The 13,727-nt window shown below is 41.4% G+C and overlaps 1 long non-coding RNA gene across 1 annotated transcript in view; it reads right to left on the reverse strand.

The window, feature by feature from the left end:
* The window catches only part of LOC120721124, a 36,461-nt gene extending 23,361 nt beyond the window's left edge, over positions 1 to 13,100 (reverse strand). Inside the window, exon 1 of the long non-coding RNA XR_005693117.1 lies at positions 11,534 to 13,100. This is a non-coding gene — a long non-coding RNA (uncharacterized LOC120721124). The remainder of the gene's footprint in view (positions 1 to 11,533) is intronic.
* Between the last annotated feature and the right edge of the window lie 627 nt (positions 13,101 to 13,727).

A 13,727-nucleotide genomic window follows, 5' to 3' on the forward strand; every position in this document is an offset into this window, starting at 1 on the left:
GGGCAGTTCTCTTCCTTCCTAGCATACCACAGTCCTCTGTGTCTGTCAATAGGACTGTGTGTCAGTGTGTGATCAAATCTACACAATTTACTCATAATTTCCCCATGTTTGTGTATTTATGTCTTTGCAGAAGATCTGTCTCACACAGTCTTGACGTGGGGATTGGTCTTAAAGAATCTTATTTGGGAATGAGCTGCTGGACAACTGGGCATGAGTAGGGTTGGGCTGTTGCCCTTCCACCGATGCCGATACTGCTGAGGTGCAGACAGAGAGGAAGCAGATCACAGTCTGAGAGACTGAGAGACTGCGTCCAAACATTTTGACCTTGCGTGAGCACAAGGTTACTTGAACTTGTTCCCAGATTTAAACTAGCGACCACCTTGAAATGTAACTCCACACACTATAAATAAAATGCAGTGCTGTGCAAAAGTCTTTAATCACCTCTCACCTCTAGATTTTTCTAAGAAAATGGGAAGTTGGTGAAGCAACTTGCTGAAACATGTGCAAACATAAATGAAATTGCAGTATATAAGGTGACAGCAGTTTCTAATGAGTTTGAAAGTGATATTTGGTATAATTAGTTCATCCTTCAATACAGTATGAACTGTCTTAAACAAGATTTCTTGTAGTTTCAGGGACAGTAATCTTTTTTGGCTTTTTATACTTTTGTTATTTCTAATAAGGTTTTGATGAACAGTACATGGCTCAAATTTAGGCCTGCCATTTCTTCACTACATGTTATGTGTTATCCTTGGCATTTAACTTAATAAATGGGGAGAAAATTTGTGTTTTTGTGACATGTGTTATATGTAGATGTATCGCTGGTTTATCCATTGAGTTAGGTGCCTTTTTACGCTTAAATGAAAGCAGCAAAAAAAACCACTTTGAAAGACCTTCAGAAAGCCTGGAGAACTACTGCTCAAGACCACTTTAAAGGTCCACTTTACAGCAAAAACTGGCTCATTGGAAGCAAAATATGAATGAGCAAAAAAATGAGAAGTGACTCACAACTTTTGCACACTACTCTGTGAGGTCTCTGACCACACTCAGATTTATTAAGTATCTAAAAAATAAAAGTAAAACATGGACATCTTTATCTAAAATGTGTAAACAATGTGTGACAGCTAACACCTATGAAATTTTGCCTTCTTACTTGTATTTACAAAAAATGTAGGGCATGGTAAAAAAGCATGAAACAAGCCCCTTTACTCCTGGACCTGGTATAAGATATTTGCTCAAATCATTAAAATTATGACATGAAATACCACAGTAGGTACTCATTGTTTTAGCTTTATTAAATTTTCTGTTGCCTTTGCTACTTTAACTTCACAATTGCACACATAAACAAAGAGAAAAAAAAGCAAAATGTTAAAATGGTATCCACTGTAAGGTCAAAGCTACTGGAATTGTTCAACTATTATTTCCAAGAGTATGAGTTTAAAGCACCTTCTTACCTTGCTGCTGACAAGGGACTGCATGTTATTTAAGGTAATGGCATAAAGGCGTGGCTACCAAGCTGAAGCTGGCAGACGCATACCAGACCTTCACTTAAAAGGCCATGTCAGAGGTTAAGTAGTCATGGAAAAGGAGGCAGAGATCCGCTGCTATAGTTATTAGCCAGCATAGTTTCTCTTGTCAGCAGGTGGGAGGTGGTGTGCGGAGCAGGTGCTGCTCTGGGCCAGTGATCACAGCTGAACCTTAGGCTGTGATAAGCCCACTGCCACTTAAATTACACCCACAGCACCACTTTGACCCTGCATGGTTTGTATGGTGTGAGAGAGAGAAAGTGAGACAGTTGAGGATACAACTGCGAGAAATAAAAGCTGAGATATGTGGATAAACATGAATATGGATGCATGGGTTTTCTTCTTTTATTGGTGTAGATTAAGCAATAAAAACATTTTCAAGTGAGAAAATAAAAGATTCACACTAAGCATAATCTAGCTGAAATGAAATCATCACAGAAACCAATTTCATGCAAAACTCCCAGTAAAGGCAAACTGATGGTATTGATGCACTATACTGCCAAAAATATTCACACGTCTGGCTCCACACTCATATGAACTTTCTTGATCTACAGGGTTTATTATGATGTCAGCTCACCCTTTGCAGCTATACCACCTTCAGCTTTTCTGGGAAGGCTTTCCACAAGGTTTGGGTGTGTTCAGGAGAAATTTTTGACCATTCTTCCAGAAGTGCATTTGTGAAGTCAGACACTGCTGTTGGACGAGAAGGCCTGACTCACATTCTCCACTCTAATTCCTCCCTAAGGTCTTCTATCGGGCGGAGGTCAGATCTCTGTGAAGGCCAATCAAGTTGTTCCACACCGGACTCCCATATCCATGTGTTTATGGGCCTTGCATTGGTGCACAGTCATGTTGGAACAGGAAAGCTTCATCCCCAAACTGTTCCCACATTGTTGGGAACATGAAATTGTCCAAAATGTCATGGTATGCTGAAGCAGTAAGGCTTCCTTCCACTGGAACTAAGGGGCTGAGCCCAACTCCTGAAAGATAACCCCACACATAATTCCCCTTCCACCAAACTTTACATTTGGCACAATGCAGTTCTCCTGGCAATTCGCCAAATCCAGATGCATCCATCCGATTGCCAGATGGAGAAGCGTGATTCGTCACTCCAGAGAACATGTCGCCACTACTCTAGACTCCATCAGCAGCATGGTTTACACCACTGCAGCCAATGCTTTGCATTGCACTTGGTGATGTACGGCTTGGATGCTGTTGTTCGGCCATGGAAACCCATTCCTTAAGGCTTTCTAGCACTCTTCTTGAACTAATCTGAAGACCACATGAAGTTTGAAGATCTGCAGCAATTGACTCTGCAGAAAGTTGGCAACCTCTGTGCACTATGAGCCTCAGCACCTGCTGACCCCGCTCTGTGATTTTACATGGTCTACCACTTCGTGGCTGAGTTGGTGTTATTTGTAATCTTTTCCACTTTGTTTTAATACCAATAATAGTTGACTGTGGAATATTTACAACTGAGAAAATTTCACGACTGGACTTGTTGCACAGGTGGCATCCTATCAGGGTACCATGCTGGAATTCACTGAGCACCTTAGAGCAACTCCTTCTTTCACAAATGTTTGTGAAAGCAGTCAGCATGCCTTTGCGCTTGACTTTATATACCTGCAGTGATGGATATGATTGGAACATCTGAATTTAGTAGGATGGGTGAGTCAATACTTTTGGCAATATAGTGTATTTAAGATGTTTTGATTAGATTCACAACATTGCTCATGTATTGAGTAACACACTGCATGAGTTTAAGATGCATTTAAACACTGCATCTTAAAAAGTTGCTGCTAGCCAACGGGTGACTGCAAACATACAGTAAGCCATCAAATACTAAGGAACATGAAAAAAAACAGCAACATGTCAATCTAGCTAGGACTTGAGCCTGACAATACAGATGTCAACTGCTTTTAAACAGGTGGTGTCAGCAGGGAAGTTGGACAGTAGCCTTTAGTGGACATAGTACGCAACATCAACACTAATAACATGTTTAAAGGGTGTTTTTCTAGCCTCTTGTTTAGTTTTTACATTTTTATAATGTAAAAACTAAACAAGAGATGATATAGGTTTTTTAGCGAATGGCCAATATTAGCCAACACATCAGCTCCACCGATGTACCAGTCAGACTCTTCAGAAGAGTAAAGGTTAACTAAAACTGGGAACAATTTCGTTTCTCATTCATTCTTATGACCACTTTATTCAAATGTTGAAGAAAGCCTTTTCAAATTCATACTATAGGAGTCTAAATTTTCCTACTTAGTAGGGTACTTTTAATCTGCTAAATTTACTGCTTTCCTCTGCGTATACAAACTAAGCATTCCCTGTATCTTTTCCAAATAAACTGCTACGGAGTTTCACTGGAAAAAAAATCTTCATTACTTAATAAAACTCTTATTGCAAAATACTTGCACGGTTGTAACATGAAAAACTTTAAAGCCTAAACACTTCAATTTGAAGAAATAGTTTACTATCTGTGGTTATGACATTCAGTTTTTGACAAATGGTTTTTATGGTTGTAAGGTTATTTTCTACTACGTCAAGTTATTCATGTACAACAGAGAATCAGAGAGAGATCGCCAAACATCGCATTTGTAAAGAATGAGGGAGAAGGAAAATACATGGAGAGCATAGAAATGTGAGGAACATATTGTGGAAGAGCAGACAGGCAAAGCTGAAGCTGGAGACAGATGACCTTATGATCTTTTTCAAAAGTCAAAGTAACATTTGATCATGTGGTCAACCATGGATGACTAAGACATGTAAAATTTCCTTTGTGGTAACATCATGGCCTTAAAAAAGCTTAACTGTGCACATGTATGTGCAAATACTTAAAGTCCAGTTATGATTGACAGCTTTGAGTATGTCTGTCAGTTTATGGTCCCTCTGATTCTTCAAATTCTTTTTACACTTCAAAAATCCACCTCAGTGTTGAGGATATGGGGGTGGATAAAGGCTGCCAATAAGAATGAAAGATAGAAACCTATGAGGTTTTGTCAAACAGAAATGCTCTTCCAGAAACTTGCATCAAGCACAGATTGTTTTATTGGGTTTTTTTGTTAGTTTTTTTTGTGAATTCAGTGTTGTCACATTTTAACGACATTTTGTAAAGAAAGAAAAGTATGACAAAGGTCAAGCTTAGGAACTGAAACCAGCAGAATAAGAAGGTGAGCAAAGTGCAGGGGTGGATGCATTTTTTTTTATGATTACCCGTTTGTTAGCTACAGCCCTTGAGACCCCAGTACTAGAAGCACTTCTAGCAAACCAAAATCATAAACAAACAAAAAATGGTAGTGGAGACGGAATGAAAGTGGACAGAGAGCAGAGGCATGGATAGCTTTGAGGATTCGGCGAGGTGAAGTATCGATCATACATTGACAAACACAATAGAAATTTTAGATGTGATGTGAGAGGCCCCCATCCATAATTTATCAGCGAGCCAAATGTGAGTGACGTGGGGTGTGGACAGGGGGGGGGGCACTAAGTATTGATTAGTGGGGGAAAAAATGCAAAGAATAAGGGGAGCTCTAGAGAGAGACGAGTTGGAGGGGATGCAAGAAAGAGAAGGAGGGTGGGGGTTGCAAGGGGATAGGAGGGTTGTAGATGGAGCACAGAAAAGCCATTAAGGATGGTAGTGTTACCAGACACTGGCAGTGACTGAGAGTGCAAAAGAAAGAAGCGTGAAGATTGGTGGAGCGAACGAACGAGAAAGAGGTCACCCCCCACATCCACCACCACTACCACCCCAACACACCCCCTTCCACCAATCAATATGACCATGTCAAAACATAAAATGCATGCTTTTGCTCTTAAGTAAAAGGTGTCTAAGATTTTTAAAAGCATTGATTCAGGCATGGGTCGATGGAAATCAAGGCATATTTTCCTGTGCAAAGAGGGGTAATAACACTCAGCTGATAACAGCACAACAGAGGGGACTTGGCTGTGTCTGTAAGGAGTGCACTGGTCAGATTACAACTCTCCACTCCGCCGGGAGAGGTCACAAGAAAGGGGCAGGTCAAGGATTTGAGCTCTTGCTACTCAAACAGGTTCTGAGATTTGTCTATGGGGAGAAGGAGGATGAGTCGATGGCACTGGACTTTTACTGGAGCATCTGCCAGAAACATTTTACACATTAAAGTGAAGAGTATCTAGACAAGAAGTTCTCACAAGGCTTGGTCCTGGGGGATATGCACCATCAAGCACAGCCAGACAGATTTCTTTTCTTCAGTGCTAATGACACTGAGCCAAACACATTTAATGAGAATTCTTTTGAATGATATACTGTTGTTTAAACATGTCAATCATTCTACCTTGAGGTGATATTGCTGTACTATTCTTATCTTTGAATTTCAAGCTCAAGCTCTCAATTATTACTTGGGTCGGAGTTTACTCTAGGCCCTGAATTAAAGTCAAGCACGGAGGGGAAAATGAATCTAAGCCAGAAAGATTCTGAGTGGGTTTAGTGGGTAGGGAAAGGGTTTTTTTTGTTTTTTTTCCTGTAATGTGGGCAGCAATGAGGCAAGCGGAACATACACACCACCATTCGGGACACAGCACCACCCATGGAGAACCAAATCCAGACGGTTAAAAAAAACAAAAAAAACAAAAAAAACAAAAACAAGATGAGAGAAGGAATAAACAAAATCATGTTACATCATCACAAATAAAACTAGTACCCACTACATGAAGGCACTGCCAATTTGCCTTCATGCCCCTTATTGCTACACCACTTAGCACCCCAACCACAAAGTAAACATTAAAGACAATGTCACTGTAACAGCAATTAGTCTTCTCCCTGTGTGACAGAAACACAAAATGAACAATGATTTACTGCTGTAAAAAAGCAAAACAAAAAACAAAACAAAACAAAGAAACACAAGAAAAAAAGACTAACAAAAAATGGCTGAACAGGACAACTCACTTCTTCTGTAATCATCCACTGACCTCTCATGGGTAATAAAGCAACTTTTAATCCAAAATACAGTTTTATATGGGAAAAAAAATTTGAAATTTGGGTGGTCGCCCTTTATAGAAAGACTCCTTTGTGAGCCTTCCACAGCTTTCAGTGCATCTGCTGTTTTTAGAATACAGAAGACCAAAACTGCCCAGCAGGACATTTTGGTATGGGCAAAACAATGGTACAATGGCGCAATGTCAAAAAGCACATAGCACAAAATTTCCACAGATGGTTCTCCCTAAGGATATAACAGAATAATGACTTTAAAGTTTAACAAAGAAGTAAATTTTTTGTTAGTTTGAGGTAGTAAAATATTCAAATTGCAGATGCAAAACTGCATTTGGATCTTCCAGGAAGCAATCTAAAAATAGTCACCATTATCGAAGGTATACAAGGACGACCTTTAAGGTTAGACTGGCCCAATTTAAATATGTTTTTGATATATTTTTTTAATGGGACACTCGGGTAAAGAGAGGGGCTGAGCTGTCAACTGATCACCACCTGGTGGTGAGTTGGATCAGGTGGCGGGGGAGGACGCTGGACAGAACTGGTACACCTAAACGCGTAGTGAGGGTGTGCTGGGAACGTCTAGCAGAGGCCCCAGTCCGCGAGATCTTCAACGCACACCTCCGGCAGAGCTTCAACAGCATTCCGAGGGAGACTGGGGACATTGAGTCCGAATGGACCATGTTCAGCGTCTCCATTGCCGAAGCTGCTGCATTGAGCTGTGGCCGCAAGGTGGTTGGTGCCTGCCGTGGTGGTAATCCCCGAACCAAATGGTGGACACCAGAGGTGAGGAGAGACACCAGGCTGAAGAAGGAGTCCAATCGGGCTTGGTTAGCCTGTGGGACTCCGGAGGCAGCCAACAGGTATCGACAGGCCAAGCAGAATGCGGCTCGGGCAGTGGCTGAAGCAAAAACTCGGGTGTGGGAGGAGTTCGGAGAGGCCATGGAAAAAGACTTTTGGACTGCCTCGAAGAGATTCTGTCAAACCGTCAGGCGTCTCAGGAGGGGAAAGCGGTGCTCTACCTGCACTGTGTATAGTGCTGGCGGAGCGCTGCTGACTTCGACTGAGAAAATTGTCAGGCAGTGGAAGGAATACTTCGAGGACCTCCTTAATCCCACTGACATGTCTTCCGAGGAGGAAGCAGAGTCTGGGGATGAGGGGAATGACCCGTCAATTTCCGGAGGCGAGGTCACTGAGGCAGTTAAACAACTCCTTGGTGGCAGAGCCCCTGGTGTTGATGAGGCCCGCCCCGAGTTCCTGAAGGCTCTGGATGTTGTAGGGCTGTCCTGGTTGACACGCCACTACAATGTTGCGTGGAAATCAGGGGAAGTACCCCTGGACTGGCAGACCGGGGTGGTGGTCCCCATCTTTAAGAAGGGGGACCGGAGGGTGTGTTCCAACTACAGGGGGATCACACTCCTCAGCCTCCCTGGGAAAGTCTATGCCAGGGTGCTGGAAAGGAGAGTTCGTCCGCTAGTCGAACCTCGGATACAGGAGGAACAATGCGGTTTTCGTCGCAGAACACTGGACCAGCTCTTTATCCTCTCAAGGATACTTGAGGGTGCATGGGAGATTGCCCAACCAGTCTACATGTGTTTTGTGGACTTGGAGAAGGCATTCGACCGTGTCCCTCGGGGTGTCCTGTGGGAGGTGTTGCGGGAGTATGGGGTGTCTGGTCCATTGCTACGGGCCATTCGATCCCTATACAACCGTTGCAAGAGCTTGGTTCGCATTGCCGGCAATAAGTCGGACTCGTTCCCGGTGGGTGATGGGCTCCGCCAGGGCTGCCCTTTGTCACCGATTATGTTCATAATTTTTATGGACAGGATTTCTAGGCACAGCCAAGTGGCGGAGGGCTTTCACTTCGGTGGCCTCAGAATCTCATCTCTACTTTTTGCGGATGATGTGGTTCTGTTGGCTTCATCGGGTGAGGGCCTCCAGCTCGCACTGGAACGGTTCGCAGCCGAGTGTGAAGCAGCGGGAATGAGGATCAGCACCTCCAAATCTGAGGCCATGGTTCTCAGCTGGAAAAGGGTGGAGTGCCCACTCCGGGTCGGGGATGAGTTCCTGCCCCAAGTGGAGGAGTTCAAGTACCTCGGGGTCTTGTTCGCAAGTGATGGGAGAAGGGAGCCGGAGATCGACAGACAGATTGGTGCGGTGGCTGCAGTGATGCGGACGCTGCACCGGTCCGTCGTGGTTGGTCCCTACCCTCACCTATGACCACGAGCTGTGGGTAGTGACTGAAAGAACGAGATCGCGGATACAAGCGGCGGAAATGAGCTTCCTCCGAAGGGTGGCTGGCCTCTCTCTTAGAGATAGGGTGAGAAGTTCGGCCATCCGGGAGGGGCTCAGAGTAGAGCCGCTGCTCGTCCACATCGAAAGGAGCCAGCTGAGGTGGTTCGGGCATCTGACAAGGATGCCTCCTGGGCGCCTCCTGGGGTTGGTGTTCCAGGCCCATGTCCCACCGGGAGGAGGCCCCGGGGCAGACCCAGGACATGCTGGAGAGATTATATCTCTCGGCTGGCCTGGGAACGCCTTGGTGTTCCCCCGGATAAGCTGGAGGAGGTGGCTGGGGAGAGGGAGGTCTGGGCTTCTCTGCTTAGGCTGTTGCCCCCGCGACCCGGCCCCGGATAAAGCGGTTGAAGATGGATGGATGGATGGATGGATGGGAAAATTCAGAGAACCTCAACAGTGAAACACTGTCGTATTAATGTCGTATTAAATATTCTTATTGTTTTAAATTTAGTATTAATATAATTATTATTATTGTTATAGGTACAGTCATGGAAAAAAGAAAGTATACCCTCTTTAAACTCTTAAGCTTTATACATCAGGCCATAATGAAATAATTTGGTCCCTAGAATGTCGTAAAATTAGGTAAACCTCAGATGAACCACAGACAATTACACAGTGTCATTGACTGAACAAAAAAAAAGTCAAAATGCAGAAGCTGTGCACGCAAAGTACAGCCTTACCTCTTCAATAGGAATTAAGCAGGAGGCTGGAACCTCTGGTAAAAAGGACTGGATTCATTGATCAATCGATTGAGAAAAAAAAAAAAAAACAAGTTCTGTCACTTTGTTTATCTGGAGCATTCAGATATGTGCTAACACAATGTTCAGATATGAAAAAACAATTGCTGGTGCCCATCAACCTGGGAAGAGTTCATCATTCTATGGTATAAAAGATTATTCACATGTGGAAAACGTCAAGATAATTCCATGGACACCATCAAATAACAACAGAATAGCTGAAAAAGAAAAGAATAAATGTGTTCAATGTCCCACTCACATCCGGGCCTCAACTCCACTGAAACATTGTGGTTGGACCTTAACCTACCACATGAGTGATGGAACGTTTCTCTCACTGAAAACACTACATCCACATGAACAGAATCAACTTCTTGGGACCTTAACTCTGTTGCAGTTTGTGCTAAAGACAAAATTCAAATGGTTTGGAAAGAGGAGAAGAAAATGTTACAGAGATATTCGATGTATCACAGTAATATAAAGCATTGACAACATACTGCTGTCTGAACACAGACAGAAAAATCAGCTCTGCCTAGAATTGACTGAGAGTATATCTTTTTCCCATAACTGTACTTTGTAGTTGTTTTGCATGCATTTGCATGTGTTAAATGCAATTTATATTTAAAAGTATAATGTCCTTTACAAAATGCAAAATCTGCCTTAAATGAGATCATCAGTAGCTTACTTATCAATCTCTGATACCGGTAATGTAGCTTTCAGTAATTTGAACGAAAAATTATTACTTAAAAAGGTTTAACAGAGGAAAAAGTCTTATGATGTAATCAGGTACAAACCGATGTAGTGAGAAATCAGAATGATAGAAAATTGATTTATATATTATATGAAAAAAGACAAAAAAAAGATTACTTCTTGGGTCTGTAGGTATCACAGTTGGTAAAGTTTGATTTAAAAAAGGAAAAAAGAACTTGTCTTTTTTTTGCTATTAACCTCCTAGGACCTGGCATCCACATGTGTGGACATCACATTTTGGGTTATTTAGACTAAAATACTAAATTTTGCTCTACATGGGCCTGATATCCACTTACGAGGACATTATACTGCTACTGTTCTATCAGAATTTTAAACGAATATCCTCATATGTGGCTCTCATTTTTCTTAAAAACAAAAATAAGGAAAAAAAAATAATCTGGTAATTCTTTGTTTTTACATTCATCGGGCCCCAATATGCCCAAATATCAAAGAGAAATTAAAAATGCATGTCATGGAAGAGTTCGGGTCTTAGGAGGTTAATGTTGTCAAACCATGTTTTATTTTATCAGCACAGTCAAGTGCCAAGTCAGTGTTACCTGTTGATTTTCATATACTCATTGTTTTTTCAAACAGGAATTGTCAAAAATGCACAAAATACATTTTCTCATTTCAGTGTATGGTTTCAAGAATTCTTCCTAACATACTGTTTACGGATTATTTTGCATTACATGCATTATATATATATATATATATATATATATATATATATATATATATATATATCTTTGTGTACATAATCTGACTTTTGTGTGTAACATTACTTTGCCTTTGTGACAGTACTAAGTTAATGATATGCAGCACGATTTACTTTTGGCCAGTGACAGACAATTATTACTAATGTGCAAGAATATCTTTCTAAAATGTATTTTGTGTGGGTATGATTTATTCTAAAGTGCATAAAATACAACTCAATATTATTAGAAGTTCTGCAGATAAAGAATATTGTATAAAATATTGTATAAACAAATTTATTACAATTTGTAAAATTGTTACATAGCTAAAATCTTAAACTACATTTTTTTTCCAGTTTAGAGAAGTGCATGCTTGATAACAATATTGTCTATCAGACTTTCAACTTAAAGGTTTGACCAAAGCATTTCTCTGACACATTGTAGATACTGCAGGCAGCAAACAGGTTGGTCATTTGATTAGTTTCATCCTGATTGTGTGTGATCTGTTGTCACTGTAACACATGAGAAAGTGGTAAATGAAAGCTGGCAGGAAGATAATCTGGTCACCTGATCCAAGCTCCGCGGAGTCGATGACAGCCGTGCTGTGCCACCGTGTGTCATATGATGAGGGGGCCAAACGGCAGGTGACTGACTCACCCACTCTTAATGGACAGATGACCATGCCACAAGGAAGACGCAGGGGGGGAGAAAAAAGGCAGAAGAAGAGAAGGCAAAGGTAGATGAGATTAAGGAGGCAGAGCAATGGCTTTCATCTGATACTCCATTTTGTGTGATTCTTGATAAAAGTGGGTCTGATGGGAGGTGGCAAGGGAGGGAATGAGGGACAAACCAGAAAGAGCAGTTACTGTGTTTTACACTGCAGTGGGCTCTCTGCTGGTACTCCAGCGACACTGTGCGAAGCCAGCAGGTATGGAAACACTGTGTAACACATCGGTGTGTTAGTGTGATCGAGGATCCGTGTGAGCATTGTGTGCGTGCCTGTGTGTGTGTATTTAACAGCTTGATCAATTACTTAACCACTTGCCATAAAGGAAACAGGATTTGCTTATCACGTCTCCCACCATTCTCAAATAAGAGGATACACAAATAGCTTATTCTCACAGCTCAGACAAAGAACAATCTTTCCCTCCTTTTGCTTAAAGGAGACTTCTGGTATGTTATATCAATAGCCAGAGCTCACTCTGGAGACAAAGCAGGATGACAGTTGTCAGTGCAAAGGGGACCACACAATCACATCTATATTAATATCTAGTATTACTAAAGTGACACGAGATAATTGCCCCAAATAGATAAAGGGCCATGCAGCACGCTAACACCCTCATAAATGCAGATGTTATGCGAATGATTTAATCACTGGTCTAACAGATGTTTTTAGGCTGCCCTTTTTCATTAAAAGTCTGCTGCTGCGGATAGGAATTAAAGATTATTCCAGGAATTAGGATATGAAAAGCATGTTAGCTCAATTAAGAAAATTAAATTGTGTACATTAGACAGAGAGAGCCTTGTTCAACCAGCAGTGAGCTTTTGCCGGCAAGGCCAGGGCATAATATAATCAAAGAATCACAGCTTAATTGAAATGCACTTAAAAAGGATCATGCTGACAAATGCGATTTTATTGAGGCGCTAATGTGCACACCTCCTGCAAGTCCTCTTTAAATCCAATGAAATTGAAATATCCTGGGCTGCTGACCGCGTCCTGATACAATCAGTCAGCCAGCAGCACAGCACATGCAGAGAGGAAGAACAAGATGACAAAAACACAGGAAGCAGGTAATCAATTTAGAACAAACACATAAGGGCAGCATGTCCCACACTGTTCTATTCTCTCTCTGCCCTCTCAGATACACACAAACATCACAGGATGTTGGGTCTACACAGAGATCAAAACAAATGAAAGGTGAAGTGTAGATCTCATCATGGACTTATCAGCTGTGTCCTGCAAAGGTGTGTCTTATTCATGACATGAATGGTAGAGATGTTAGACACTTTGCATTTAAGTGAAGGCGGAGTAATCATGCATATTATATGCACACACCCATAGAAAACACATTTATACATTTAATGCTGCACATAAAAAACACAGCAGCAGACACACACACTCCTATGTGTTTCAGCATACATATATTATCTGCATATATATCTCTGTCCCACTAAAGATCAAACAGGCATATGTGTCGTTATGATTGTTTGCAGTACTTTAACCTAAAAGACAAGTCAATAATTAAGCACCTACTGAGTATGTAATTAGTTTTGCATACCTTAGATTTTAGTATTTTTCATTCACATAAGAACTATATAGAATCAGTAAAAAATTAAGTTTAAAAAAGTGTATTTCACATTATTATTTGCAACTCTCAAGCCATTTTCCTGCAGCCTACTTTTCTCAGTACAAAAGCGAATATATTAGGTTGAATTATATTGGTAGCTGTGGCACACAAACACATCTTTCAAGTTGAAGACCATGTAAATGAAAATAAACAACTCCCTCCCTTAACAATTTTATTTAGTAGTAGCTGATGAGAACATTGTACTTGAATTGCAAACACTAAATACCTACACACTTTTTGAGCTTACGCTATGTTTCACAAACAAGCCTTTGTCTCCACATATGTATGTAAGCAAACAAAAATAGAAAAAACAGTTGGACTGCTGATATGGAAACAAAAAAGTAATGTGTTTGCTATTTTTCTTGCCATTACTGGGTTTGCTACTGAGCACAGTTGTACTCTCTAAGGTAATT

The sequence above is a fragment of the Simochromis diagramma genome, unplaced genomic scaffold (assembly GCF_900408965.1).
Source record: "Simochromis diagramma unplaced genomic scaffold, fSimDia1.1 OVJJ01000603.1, whole genome shotgun sequence".
NCBI classification, from domain to species: domain Eukaryota; kingdom Metazoa; phylum Chordata; class Actinopteri; order Cichliformes; family Cichlidae; genus Simochromis; species Simochromis diagramma.